We start from the raw sequence: 13,219 nt of genomic DNA on the forward strand, positions 1-13,219 counted from the left end.
CTTGGCTCTAAAAACCCCAAGAACCAAGACACTCTGTCCAGGCCAGTGGTGGACAGAGGAGTCCTGGAGTCCCAAGGAGATGCCTAGAGGTTGCCAAACAGGAGAGACCCCTCTTCCCCTGACAGCTCTGCCCCGAGCAGCTCGCATTCACCTGCTGTGAACTTTGCGCTTGCCTGAAATTTTTCACTTGAAATCAGGGTTCTGTGGCTCCATCAGTTCAGAAAGAACCCACCTCCTTCCAGAACAGATAAGAAGACCAAGGCTTAGAGCAGAATGGAGTGGCAGAGCCCCGTCGACCTTCCGGCCCCTCCCGCTGAACCCTACAGCCCTCTGCTGACAGCATAAACAGATGAGTGAGTGAACAAGAATGGGCAGGGGGCTTTGTTTGGCAGGACAGCAGAGGACGCTCGGTTTCTGGGGCGAGGGGTGGGGGATGGGGAAAAGGAATGGCTCCAAAGCGGGAAGGAAAGCACAGAGTTGGGTGGCTGGTCAGTGTGCATTTAGTTTAATTACATGATACCCAGCCTGCTTCCAGAACTGTTCAAAGACGCTGCTCGGAATTCCTGGCTTTAGCCAGTGTAGCACTGGGTCCAGAGTCAGAAGCTCAGGGTTCAAGCCCCAGCTCCTCCACTCACTGTGCTGACCTTAGCCAGATCACCCCCCTCTTGAGACTCAGCTTCTTCCTCCATAAAATGGGACCAGAGTTGTTGTGAGGGGTAAATGCGAGCAGATTCGGGATTGAACAATTCCTGGTGGGCTCAGAGTCTTCCTTATAGATGAACTTGAGGACGATTACAGTCTGAAGTTCAAATCCCAGCTATGCCCCTTACTAGCTGAGTGAATTGAGGCCAGTGTCTTAACCTCTCTGCCTCATTTTTCCCGTCGTGAAATGGAAATAGTAATAGCACCCACCTGCCTCACGGGATGCAATGAGTTAATACATTTAAAGCACCTAGAACAGGGCTGCCCAAGGGTTTGTTATCAACATTTGTACTCAGATTACAGCACAGACTAGGTCTGGCAGGGCAGAGACCCCAGAAATGGAATAAAAGAATGAATGAGATAATGAAAGAATACAAGGAAAATTAGGGTTCTCCCAGGGAATGCCTTGTGGTCCTAACTCAACCCAGTCGTCACCCATCAGTGATGTCTTCCAGTGGTTCCTCTTGCCTGGGAGCCCCTGATCCCCCAGCTCAGCCTCTCCCTGCACTTTTCCTGCAAGCACGCAGAGGTAGGATTCCATTTCGCCCCCAGATGACTTTTGGTGATAAAGACCTAACTTCAGCCTCCTTGAATTGAATCTTCTCTCCAGAACGTGTAACCAACCTGGAAATTGGAATTGCCCTGGAGCTGATTATTCTGGGAGGGCACCTCCTGGCATTAAAACTAAATTAGATCAAGGTACCTCTGTTATTAGCAAAATAATTCCCTACGATTACAGAATACAGCCATGAATCCTGATGGCAGATGAACTTCAGGTGACTTACTTGAGACAAATAACTGTGCAAAAATCATAGGCTCATCTAATCGCTTCTCTATAGTGTCGCAGTCAGGTAATTATGCTAATGGTTACAAGAAATCACCTTCTGTGGTCTGGGACTGGGAGGGCTTGAGACAGAAACGTGCATGGCGGATATTAACTGCTCCGAGCTGGAGAGGCTGGGCGCCAGGCTTGGTTCTAAAATCGGCCCTTTGCGGGGAGCTGGTTTGCTTCTTTGCCACCTGGGAGGGAAGCCCGTTATGTAATCAGAATTGCAGTGGTTTCGTTATTCATCTCTTTCCAGATCATCTTAATATAGGAGGTTGAATTTGTCAGAGTTCCACTGTTGGCTATGACAATTCCAAGAAGCAAGTTAAACTATGAAAGCTCAGGACCTTTGTGTCAATTCAATTCAGCAAAAGTGCATTTGTGCTCACTGAGTGGCAGGCACTGATCTAGGCATGGAGAGTGGGGTAGTGCCACCATTCAAGAATGCGTCCAGTACTTTCTGAGCATGGTCTCTTGTTTCATCAGCCACCTAAGAGAGGCAGTATTGTCCCCATGTTAGAGACAAGGAAACGGAAGCTCAGAGATGAGAAATGATTCACTCAAGGTGCTACCGCTGCTGCTCAGAGGAGATGACCACTTCCGTCCCCCCAGAGGGATCTGGGGGGCTTTCTGGAAGTGTGGACACAGGGGAGGGCATTATTTGCAGAGGAAACAGCTGAGCAAAACCCCCAAAGGTGGAAGATGAAAGGGGGTTGTAATTCAAGGATGGGAGACAGAGTTGGAGAGTGGCTGCAGATCAGACGATAGAGGGCCTCAGATGACCAGTTGAGGGTTTGGACAGTGGGGAGATGCTGTAGGTGTTTGAGCAAGGGAGGGACAAGATGGAAACTGAGAAGCACCTGGGCCACAGCATGGGGGACCCCCTGGTGGGCTGCTGGCAGAGAGGGTGTCAGAGGGGATGAGGTAAATAACAGATAACTTTTTAATATAAGTATGTCCCCAGTATAGCATAGGACACACTCATTTTTTAAAAAAGTATTCATGGTTTATGTGAAATTCACATTTAATTGGGTTTCTTGTATTTCATCTGGTAATCCTACCCTAGCCCCCAACATCGTCCTCAACTGGGTTCTGTGCACCAGCTGTTTCCTCTTCCTGGTTTGACTTTCCACAGCCCGGCGAACTCCTATCCACCCTTTGAAGCAGGCTCTGAGATGTGTCAGCGTGCGGGTCTGCCAGGGCCAGCCTGAGGGCTCAGCACCCAGGGAAGGGAAGGGCAGGGAGCAAGAGAAACTGAGCCGCCACGCAGTCTAAGTGCGGGTCTCAGCGCCTCTCTGTAGGGCCTGGGAAGACCCCAGAGCAGGGTTGGCCCTCCAGAGTTGCCTGAGTAGTGTCAAGGGGCCGGGACTTTGTGTCCCTGGGGCGATTCGTCACTTGATGTAGGACACTCCAGGAAGAACTTGTCACCTCCAGTGCGGTGCTCACTTTAGCAGAGACCACCCCCAAAGAGGGCTGACAGCTGAGAGCCACACCCGGGGGAGTGAGTCCTCTATTCTCCAAGGGGGGATCTGGGTGGCAGTCACCGTGCCCACCCCCACCCCCGCCCAAAGCACCCTCCTCCAGCAACCACCCAATCTCTCATCTTGCTTCTGTCCAAGCCCCTCTGAAGAGCTGTCTGTCCCCCTTTCCTCACTCGCAGTCAGCCCTCTCCTCTGATGGTCCTCTTCCTAGCCTCCAGGTGTGCCCTTGGAATCCACCTTCCTCTTCCAGATGAAAGGATTTGTGTGTGTGTGTGTGTGTGTGTGTGTGTGTGTGAAGCTCAAGCATTGGCCGTCCCTCCCCTGCTTAAGATCTCCCAGTAGTTCGCCCAAAGTCCCTGCTCCTGGGCATGGCATTTGGGGCCCCTCCCCCCAAGCTCTGCCCCTTTTCCTGCCCCCTCCCTCCCAGCTGTTTGGTTGGAATCCCGAGCACGCTGGGCTGGCCTGGCCTGGCCTTTTCATGCCGTCATGCTTTGGCATGGATTGTTTCCTCCCCGCCTGGCTGACTTCTCCCTCTGCTCCTTCAAGACACACTCAGAAGTCATCTCCTTGGAAGACTTTCCTGGAGCCTCCCCTCCGGCCCACCAGCCCAGGCTGGCATCAGGGCCCCCCAGCCACCCACCAGCCTCCCTCAGGAGCACGTGGGGTGGCACTCAGGGGCGCTCCGTGGGCCCCGGGTGATGTGGACTCTCTCTTCCCCTGCACATGTGAACGGTTCTGTTCATCTGTGTCCCCAGCACCCAGCCCAGGGCCCGGCCCAGAGGGAGCCCCAGTGACATGGCACTCAGGGAAGCCGTGCTCAGTGGGGGTGGGTGTGAGAGAAACAGGAAAGGTGAAATCAAAGCATCCAGGACTGAATCCACTCGGTCAGGGCTGCGGCCCCTCAAACAGGCTGTCCTGGGAACCAGAGCACTCTCCTGCTCAGTACCGCCTGCTCTTCCTCCGTCCATGTGTCTCACTCCAGCTGCATTCTCTCTGCGTACTTCATTCTCAAACACCTCAGAGCGGGAAGCGAGGTTTGCACATTTGACTGTTTATCTTTGGTGACCCTCAGGGCCCTGCACACACTGGATCCAGGCTTCTCTCTGCTCCCTCCTCTCCCTCTCCATTCAAGTCATCCCTGCCCCGGGAAGCCTGCGAGCCTGGGTGTTCGTCCATCATATGATACCTCCGTCGCTGTGGTTTCGAATCTCCCTTTGATCATCAACTGAGGGGTCCATAAGCCCAATAGGTGATTAAGTAATTGGTTAGTTTGTACGAGTATAAAGCCTCATAGGCGTGAACATGGTGGTGTGGCATTATAGGAAACAGAGCCTAGGATCTGGAGCCAAACAGACATGGGTTTGAGTACAGACTCTGCATTTACATGCTGTGTGATGTTCTGCAAGTTGCTTACACTCTCTGAGCATCCTCGGAGGTGGGAGTGAGAATTAAGTGGGAACACATGAGGCACCTGGCAAAGCGCTCACACTTGTGTCCCCTTGTGCTTACCCTTGTGCAGAGATGTAGAAATTTCTGGCAATTAACGTTGTCCAACAAGGATAAACAGGGCCCAGCATTGGAGGTGTGCCGGCAGACTCGGATTCACTCATTCATTTCACAAACATCCATGGCGCACCTACTCTGTGCTGAGGCCTTTGCTGGGGGTGGGGAGAGATACAACAATGAACACACCCGGCATGGTCCCGGGGCTCCTTACGTCCAGCCCTGGGAGGGCGACACACTCATCCAGTGGTCACACAAGGAAGGTATAGTCACCAACGGTGATAAACAGCACAGAGGGCAAAGACGTGAGCTGCGGATGCGTAGACTGTGTTGTGTGCAAAGCCGGAGAAGCCTTCCCTGAAGCTGCCATGGGAAGAAATTAACTAGGGCATGGATGGGAGGGGATGGAGGAGAGTGGTCCAGGGAGGGGAGCCTCATGTGTAAAGGCTGTGTAATGGGAAGCAGCTCTGCGTATTTGGGGACCCAGAAACTGGCTGGGGGGCTGAAGGCAGAGACGGAGAGGGGAGATGGCAAGAAGTGAGGCTGGAAGAACAGGCAGGGGCCAGATCAAAGGCAACAAGAAGCCACTGAAACTTTCAAGCAGGGATCGGAGGGACAGGACTGCACTGGACTTTGAAAGCCATGTGAGGATGACCCTTAGACAGGGAGCAACGGGGAGAGGACCCAAGTGGATGCAGGGAACCAGCTCAGTTCTTACAGAAGTTCAGGCAAGAGACGACAGACAGTGCTGGGACTAGCCTGGAAGTAATTATTTGGGGCTCAGCAGCCTAAGGACAGCGGTTGAAGTCATGGGCCTGGATGGAGTTTAAGCTGCCCATGGAGAGAGTCTGGAAGGATAAGAGGGAAGCAGACAATCTCAAGCTCTGGCTTTTGTAGCCCAGTAGAGTAAAATGAGGTGGTGAAGGAGAGGAGGAAGTGACCAAAGAACTAGGAGGAAAATCGGGAAAGGATGGTGAGATGGTGAGATCAGAGTTTCCAAGGGGTGAAATATGGCCAAGAGGTGAGATGAAGGTGGACGGGTGTCCTTTGGTGTTACCAACAAGGAGGTCATCAATGACCTTCCTGAGAAGCATTGAAATGGCAGACCTTAAGCTGGACAGGATTCCTGCCTCACATGGCCATTTTCATGGGACAAAGCACCAACAGTGGCTAATGTCCATGTCACCGGGATAATATTCCACTGTCCAGTGGGATGTGGATCAGAGAGGATCGGCTCATTAGCTCAGAAAATCTCATCTGAACCCATGAAGTGCACAGTATTGTTCTTTTCCAGTGATCACATAGCCCTGTCGACTTTATGTATTTGTTTGCTTGTCCAACATGTAACAGCGGCCAACTCACCTTCCAGAGTCTGGACTATAAGCAATTTGCCATTCTGTACTTTGCCTTGATGGAAGCTTCCGTCAAGTGGACATATGTGGATTTTGCATACATAGTGCAGATGATGCATTTGGTAAATCGCCTCAGACGCGTCCCTGGGGAAGGTGCCGCAGGCTCTGTCGCCCTTACAGATGGAAGCTGGCAAGCAAAAGACAGGTCCAGATTGGGATCCCTGGGCTACGTGCGAAAACAGATTGAGGGGGCCAGCGTGGATGTGGGGAGACAGGGAGGAGGGACTGTGGTTCTGAAATGCTGAGCAGCCCCACACCCAGGGGTAGGACAAAGGACGGAGGGAGGACCACGAGAAGCATTGACTCAGAGCACACTTCTGACTCTCCCATCTTCTGGGCCAGTCTCCAGGTGCGTGCTTATGCTCAGAACTGGAGAACACCCCCTGGCAACTCTCTTATCAGCCTCCCACTTTCATAGTAACCCAGTTGGGTTCCTTCCACCCTCCCCTGCAAATATCTTCCTCTTGGTCAATATTCACATAATTGCTACCCATTCCAAAAATGGGGCCATGCATTTTGCCTCTATCATTAATCCTTGCAAGAACCCCTTGCCATAAGTCTTAGTCACATCCTGGTTGTGCAGACACAGAAACTGAGTTTAGAGGGATGTAGTGGCATGCCCTAGGTCACACAGGTGACAAGTGGCTCAGCTTAGATGTGAACCCAGCTCTCTCTGACCCCACAAGTCACATGACCTCCCAAGAACACTCAATGAAGACCAGGCAGTCAAACTGTATAGTGATATTGCTTTCCTTTTGAAAGTTCGGCATGACCCCTTTTGTTTCTGAGAATCTGGGTCCACTCACCCCCTTTATTCATTCAGCAAACCTTCCTGAGGCCAAGCCTTACGCAGGTGGTAGGACTGCAGGGGTGACTCAGACAAGGTTAATGAACTGGAGGAGCTCACAGCCAGCTCACGAAGGAGACAGATCCACCCCTCAGGTACAATAATCCACTGTGTGATAAACCAGGACCACAGGGTGCGTGGGTGCTGTGGGAACCCTCTGCCTGGGAGAGTTTGATGAAGAAAGACCTTGCAGGGGCTTTTGATGGGCTGAAATGCCAGAGCTGGATCCCAATAGGAGAAAGCGGCCCAGCAGGGATGGGGAGGACGAGGCATTTCAGGAAGAGTGAGCAGTTATGAAAGCATCTCAGAGCCTGGGGGGCTGGGAGACCTGGTGGCATGGTGGTGCTTGGGTAGGGGAGACTTAGCTGGCTGGGAATAGGGTGTGAAGGGTCCCAGTGGGAACTAGGGAGCCGGCTATTCATGTTCTTAAGATTTACTGAGCACCTCACCATGAGTCATGCTTCGTGCTGAGCACTTCACAGACATGACAACCGCATTATTTAAATAAGGAAACCGAAGTTCAGAGCCAGACTGGATTTTATGTGGATTTTATATTTTATGCCACCAAGCTTGCTCTGTGCCTTGAAAAATGTTCTGAAGAGTCAAACACCTGTGTACCTACCACCCAGGTCAAGAAATAAAACATTACCAATAGAGGTGAAGCCCCTTCCCACCTTCCTTCATGTCTCTCTCTACCCCCAGAGGTAAACACTTCCTCAATTGTGTATCATTTATCTAAATTTCTGCATCCTTTTTTACCACATATATACATTCCTAGCAATATATGGTATCATTTTGTTTTGCATGTTTTAAAAATCTCTATGAATGAGATCAGACAATTTGATCCTCTGCAACTTGCTCCCCACCCCCTCACTTAAGATTCATAAGGAATCTAGTTATTTTCCCTGAAATAATAGATTTTCACCGCCCTGTCCACAATTTGTTTATGCATTTTGTCTGCTGATGAACATTGAGGCTGTTCTAGATTTTTTACTGGGACAGCACAGTTGCAATGAGCACGAAGTTCTCTGGATTTATCCCAGAAGCCAAGCCTCTGGGTCACAGGGGTCTGTGCATCAATTCACGCTGCTATCAAATTGTCTTCCAGTGTGGTACCCTTTCCCCCTCCACCGGCTGTGTATGAGAGTTCACAGTCTTCATCAACGGACTGTCTGCTGTCCACCCCTTTGCTTTTTGCCAGTCTCACAGGTGTGAAATGGTTTCCTAGGGTTTTAGATTGCATGTCCCTGATTAAGACTGAGGCTGAATATCTTTTGATATGTTTATTGGATGTTTACTTTTTCCCTTCTTCGAATTGCCGTTCATATCTTTCGTCCGGTTTTCTCTTGGTTTTTTTTGAAAATTGATTTGTACATTTTGGATATCACATTTTTCCAAATGTCTTCTTTTGATAAACAGGAATTAGGCCCTTTAATGAAATCTATCAATCTTTTTCTTCATGGTTTGTGCTTTGAGGGTCTTAAGAAACCTTTCCCTATTAAAAGTTTCTCCTGCATTTAAGCCTTTAATTCACCTGGAATTGATTTTATTTTATGCATGGTGTGAGGAAGGGATTCCACCTCACTTTTTCTCAACATGGACATCCCATCCTTCCATAAAAGAACATTTATAAAAAAAGTCCACCCTTTCTCCAGCAACTTGAAACACCACCTCTGATACATATGAAGTTTCCATACATGCATGGGTCTATTTTTGAGGACTTTATTCTAGCCCACTAGCCTATTTATCTATCCCTGGGCTATATCACATGGTTGTACCTTTTTCAGCCCTTAGCACCTCCTCCTTGAATTAGAAGACTCAGTGGCTTCCTGACAGCAGATCCACTTCTTATTCATCCTTGTGTCCTTCTCTTCACTCATTCTGTGAACATCCATGTCATGCTTTTGTTTGCAAAGGCTTTCTCACACTCTGTCTCTTGGGCTCTCGAGACTCCCTAATGCAGAAAAGGAAATTAAAGCTCAGAGGTGAGATGATTTGCAAGGTCACACGGCCAGAAGGTGTGGTATTAGGGGTTCTGAGGATTGCAAAGCCACCTGTCCATCGGCCCCCTTTTGCCCAGGCTCTGAAGACCTCTATTTGATCCTCCAGCTCATCTGGTACAGGATTTTTATCTTTCCTCCCTTTTTTCAGCAAGTAGCTCCTGAGTGATAGGAGTGCCAGCTTCTGTCCCTGCTGAGGCCCAGACCCTATAGCTGAGGGGCACTCCCCAGTGCTGGAGGCCGGTAGGGGAAGTTGGATCACAGGTGAGAGTTTTATGGGAAGTCTGAGGCCTGGGGTCAGCAGGAGGAAGACCGGCCAGTTTCAGAGTTGATTTAAAGAGCCCTCTCCTGGGCGGGCACTTGGGGCCAAGGCACTGCCTTCAGAAAGGACGCTGGCTTCCCCCAGGAATTAAAGGCGTCCTCCCGCCCTCTCGCCTCGCGAGGCAGGAATGCGAAGGATCATCTTTCAGCAGAGCTGCGGCTGCGGTTCCTGGGAGCTCCCGGTGCAGGCCCTTCCCGAGCTGTCGAATTAACTGGTTCTGTCTGTCCAACTGGGAGAGCAGCTCTTGCTAAAAATAGCGCCCTGCCCAGAGCAATCTACGCCCGCCGGGAGCCGGGCCGCCACAGTCCCGGGAGCCCGGGGAGCCCCGCACATCCTCACCCCGGGCCTGACCCAGGTCCCACCCCCGAGGCCGAGGCCGAGGCCGCGGGCACAGCGCTGTCCCCGCAGGTGCCGCGGAGGGTGGCAGGCCCGCGGGCCGCGGAGCCGCCGAGGGCGTCCGGGATGGGAGCCGGCGGCGCGGCCTCCCGCGCGCTCGCCTGGGCCTCCCTGCCGCTGCTGGGGCCTCCCGCCGGCGCGCTCTGCGAGGACACGCTCTGCTGCCGAGGTAAGCCGGGCCGGCGGCCGGCGCGCCGCTCGCTCTTCCCAGGCGCTTGCTAGCGCCTCTTTCGCCTTCCCCACCCCAGGTCCGCGGCGGGGGACGAGGGAGGGGGATCTCAGGCATCAGAACCCAGGAGAGAATTGCCAGGCGCTCTCTGAAAACTCACGTTTGGTTTGAAAAAAAGCAGCAGTTTCGCCGCTACATTTGAAAACCGTTTGCTTCCCTTTGGCCTCAGTCTTGCTATCTGGAAAACGGGACAATAAGATTGTCTAGCTTTAATTTTGGTTGTGACCCCAAGGGAAGTTGGGGAACCTGCTGAAACGGATCGCGAGCATTCTGGAGAAGTTTGCTCCAACCTAGATGGGGTGGAGAGTTTATGTTGGTGGGAGGGCTGGAGGTGCCTTCCCTGTGACCCCTCCCCCCCACCACACCTTCACCCCCTTGCCATCCTCTCCCAAAGCTCTGGACTTAGCATCAGCCCGTGGGCCTTGCTAGCGGAGAACGAGTCCAGGGCACAACAACGTTTAAGGGGTCAACCAACGCTCGAAGTACCTTGTAGAAGGAGCGGGTGTAAAGTGCAGAAAGACGGGTGAGCAAGGCAGAGCCGCGGTCTACTCGTCAGTCAGGTACTCCCATGGTCCCCAGGCTCAAGTGGGATTTTATCTTTGAAATCCTGGAGGCTGGGGAAGGAGCGGGTCCCGCGGCACAGAGGACCTCGGAGGGCTCGCTGAGCCCGGCCCAGGGTACAGGGGGAGTGCCCAGACCAGCGGTGGGGGGTGGTGTAGGGTGGGAGAGGGCGTGTGGCCCGGCCTAGATCCGGGGCCAAAGCGGGGACAGGGGGCGTGTTCGGCGAGCTAAGGGGATCGGCCCTGTCCTGTCCGGCCGGCCGGGGCGGGGTGGTGGTAGTGGGGTCGATTGACCAAACAGGTGCGCCCCCGCCCCTCCCCTCCCGCCTCGCCTCGATTCAGGCCGGGCGGGCGGAGCTGTGGGTGGCGGGACCTGCGATTGGCGGGGCTGGGCCGGCCCAGTGGCCGGGGGAGCCCGGGAGCCCGAGCACCGCGGCGCAGGCGGGGGCGCGGAGCCGGCCGGAGCGCGCTACTGCCGGGCCTGCCGCCTGCTTGGCCGGCTCCGCTCCGCCTGGTTGGCGCCACGGAAACTTTCCTGTGCCCGAGACTCCGCGGTATCACGACCCCGCAACCCCGCCACCTGGTGACTCCGGCCCTGTGCTGCTCGGGCTCCGGTGCCTTTGGGATGGCAGCGCCCAGCGGCCCGTCTGGCGAGTAGAGGTAAGAGCTAGGGCCCCGGAGTCGGTATGAAGGGCCCCCCGGGGGCTTGTCGGAGTCCCAGAGGAATCCGGAGTTCAAGAGAATCTGGGGGCCCTGACGGGAGGTATGCTGGTTCCTGAGTGAGGACTGTGCTGGGACTTTGCTTTACTTAACCCTCTTCTGCCCTAAGCTCCCTATGCCACCAGGATCTCTGCGTGGTGCGTTGACCCTTTAAACTTTCCTGTGCGCCCTCCTGCACCGCTGGGTCCTTGGGAGAGGACCGCGCTGCGGTGTTACAAGGAAGTCACCTCCAGCTAGGTTCCGCAGCCGGCAGGGGTTAGCTGGGGGGTTTCTCCAGCCTCCCAACTCCAGCGCTTCCAAGGGGTCTCCCCAAACCTCAGACCTTCCTCAGCTCACCCTGGGGGTTGACAATTGGGCAGCCACTCCTCTCTGCCTAGAGCCAGGCACCCCGGGGCACCCAAGTTTTGGGTGTTGTTTTGTTCAACCGGTAGCCACTCCTCAGTTCTCAGGGGGGCGGGGTTATCAGAGTGAGATCTCTTTTGTTTCCTGGGCTGCCTTGAACCCCACTCTCCACGAAAACATCTTGAGCAAGCAGAGTGGGCTTAGCGACCAAAGCCATCTAGGTTCCAATCCCCAGCCTGCTGGGAATCACTGTGGGGTTTTCTGGTTTCCTAATGGTCTGTTCTTTTGAACTTCCATGTCATATGGAAACTGTGCCCCTCCTCTCCTGCGCTGCCCTCCTCTGCTATTTAGGAGGGAGGGAAATTAATTTTGATTTGAATTTAATTTTGATTGAGGGTGGATAGGTAAGTAGCTTGTCACCTGTGAGGATCATCATTTTTAATGATCATTATTTCCCCTCTATGTCAAAGCCAATCGCCTGTTTGTGTCTTCTTGATCTAAGACAGTATACCTGAGAGTTAAAAAATCCATACCAAACACCAGCTTTGGAGCCCAGAGAACCAGGGTTCAAATCCCAGCCCCACCGTTCATTAGTCATGTGTCCTTGTGCAGGTTTCTTAACCTCTCTGAGCTCAAAGTTCCCACCCCAGGGGGATGTGGTGAGGCTTTTGTGAGGTCAAGCATGGAAGGCATCTGGCTCATAGGACAACAGCCTTGGGCTGCCAGTCTGTGTCCTTTTTGCTGACTGAGGGACCCAGACCCTTTGTGCCTCAGTTCTCTCAAAAGTTGGTGTGGACCAGCCCCTCTTAACCAGCCCTTTTGAGAAAAGGGCACAGATACATATACCCTCCAAGGCATATGATTTCAGTAGGTTTTTAGGCCTCAGATTTAAGACAACCCCATCCATCCCTCTCCTTGTCATGAATCATTCAGAAGATATAAGGTCTTCTGTCTACCTCTGATCTCCTCTCATCCCTTTTGATGCTTGGAGGTAAAGGTTGTAAATATCAGGGAAGTGCAAATGCACTAATTAACCAGCATGCTAGGGAGAGGGGCTGACCGAGAGCCTGGCCAAAGGCACCTTCAAGATCATCCAGCCACTCCATCCCCATTCTTCCTTCCCTGAAGATGCATCTCCACGTGGTAAACATCTACTCTTTTTTTTTTTTTTTTAACTGGGGATCCTCTCGTGGCAGCCTACTAGGCAGCTGGTTTCATGATTGGGCATCTCCAGTCTGTTAAAAAATTCTTCCTATTTTGAGTAGAAATCTGTGTCCCTGTTACCTCTACCCACTGGTTGTATATAACCCTTCAGGCATCTCTTACTGGCTCAATTATTCACTGTGGTCCCCCGGTGCCTGGCGTTCTGTTCCCTCCCTTAGGCATTCAACACATTGAACTGAGTTTGGCAATGATCATAGCACCATTTATTGAGTGTTTATTATGTGCCAGATCCTGTATATGCTGAGGGCTTTACGCATACTATTTCCGTGCATTCTTAAGACAGCCCTGTGAGGTGGATTCTTTTCTTATGCTCATTTTGCATATGCAGAAACGGGTTTAGAGAGGTTAAGAGATTAAGCCAAGGTTGTACAACCCGTAAGGAACTGGGCTGCGTTGCAAACCCAGCGCCTGCCTTTAGAGTCCATGCCTCGAATCGTGACTTCTGTCCTGTGCTGGCGTGCGTGCCTGGAAGTGTGTGTGTGTGTATGTATGTCGGGGTGTGTGGTGTATGCTGGCAATGCTTTTATCACAGTCACCTGGAGCCCCTATTAAAATGTGGATCCTGCACCTCTATGAGGAATCTGCAGTTTTTAAAACTCCCCAGACCATTCTCATGCGCACCACAGTTTGAGAACCATAGCCCTAAGGGAGGCTT

At 52.6% G+C, this 13,219-nt stretch overlaps 1 protein-coding gene and 1 long non-coding RNA gene across 2 annotated transcripts in view; one reads left to right on the forward strand and one right to left on the reverse strand.

Moving 5' to 3' along the window:
* DAB2IP (DAB2 interacting protein) overlaps nt 1-13,219 on the forward strand; it is a 189,886-nt gene that overhangs the window by 13,151 nt on the left and 163,516 nt on the right. The gene's annotated exons all lie outside the window — the stretch shown is intronic.
* Nucleotides 8,040-10,388, reverse strand: LOC135322352 (uncharacterized). Its single transcript, XR_010382881.1, has 2 exons — nt 10,205-10,388; nt 8,040-8,725 (listed from the first exon to the last, which is right to left on the reverse strand). It is a non-coding gene; the product is annotated as an uncharacterized LOC135322352 (long non-coding RNA).

This window comes from Camelus dromedarius, chromosome 10, assembly GCF_036321535.1.
Source record: "Camelus dromedarius isolate mCamDro1 chromosome 10, mCamDro1.pat, whole genome shotgun sequence".
NCBI lineage: Eukaryota > Metazoa > Chordata > Mammalia > Artiodactyla > Camelidae > Camelus > Camelus dromedarius.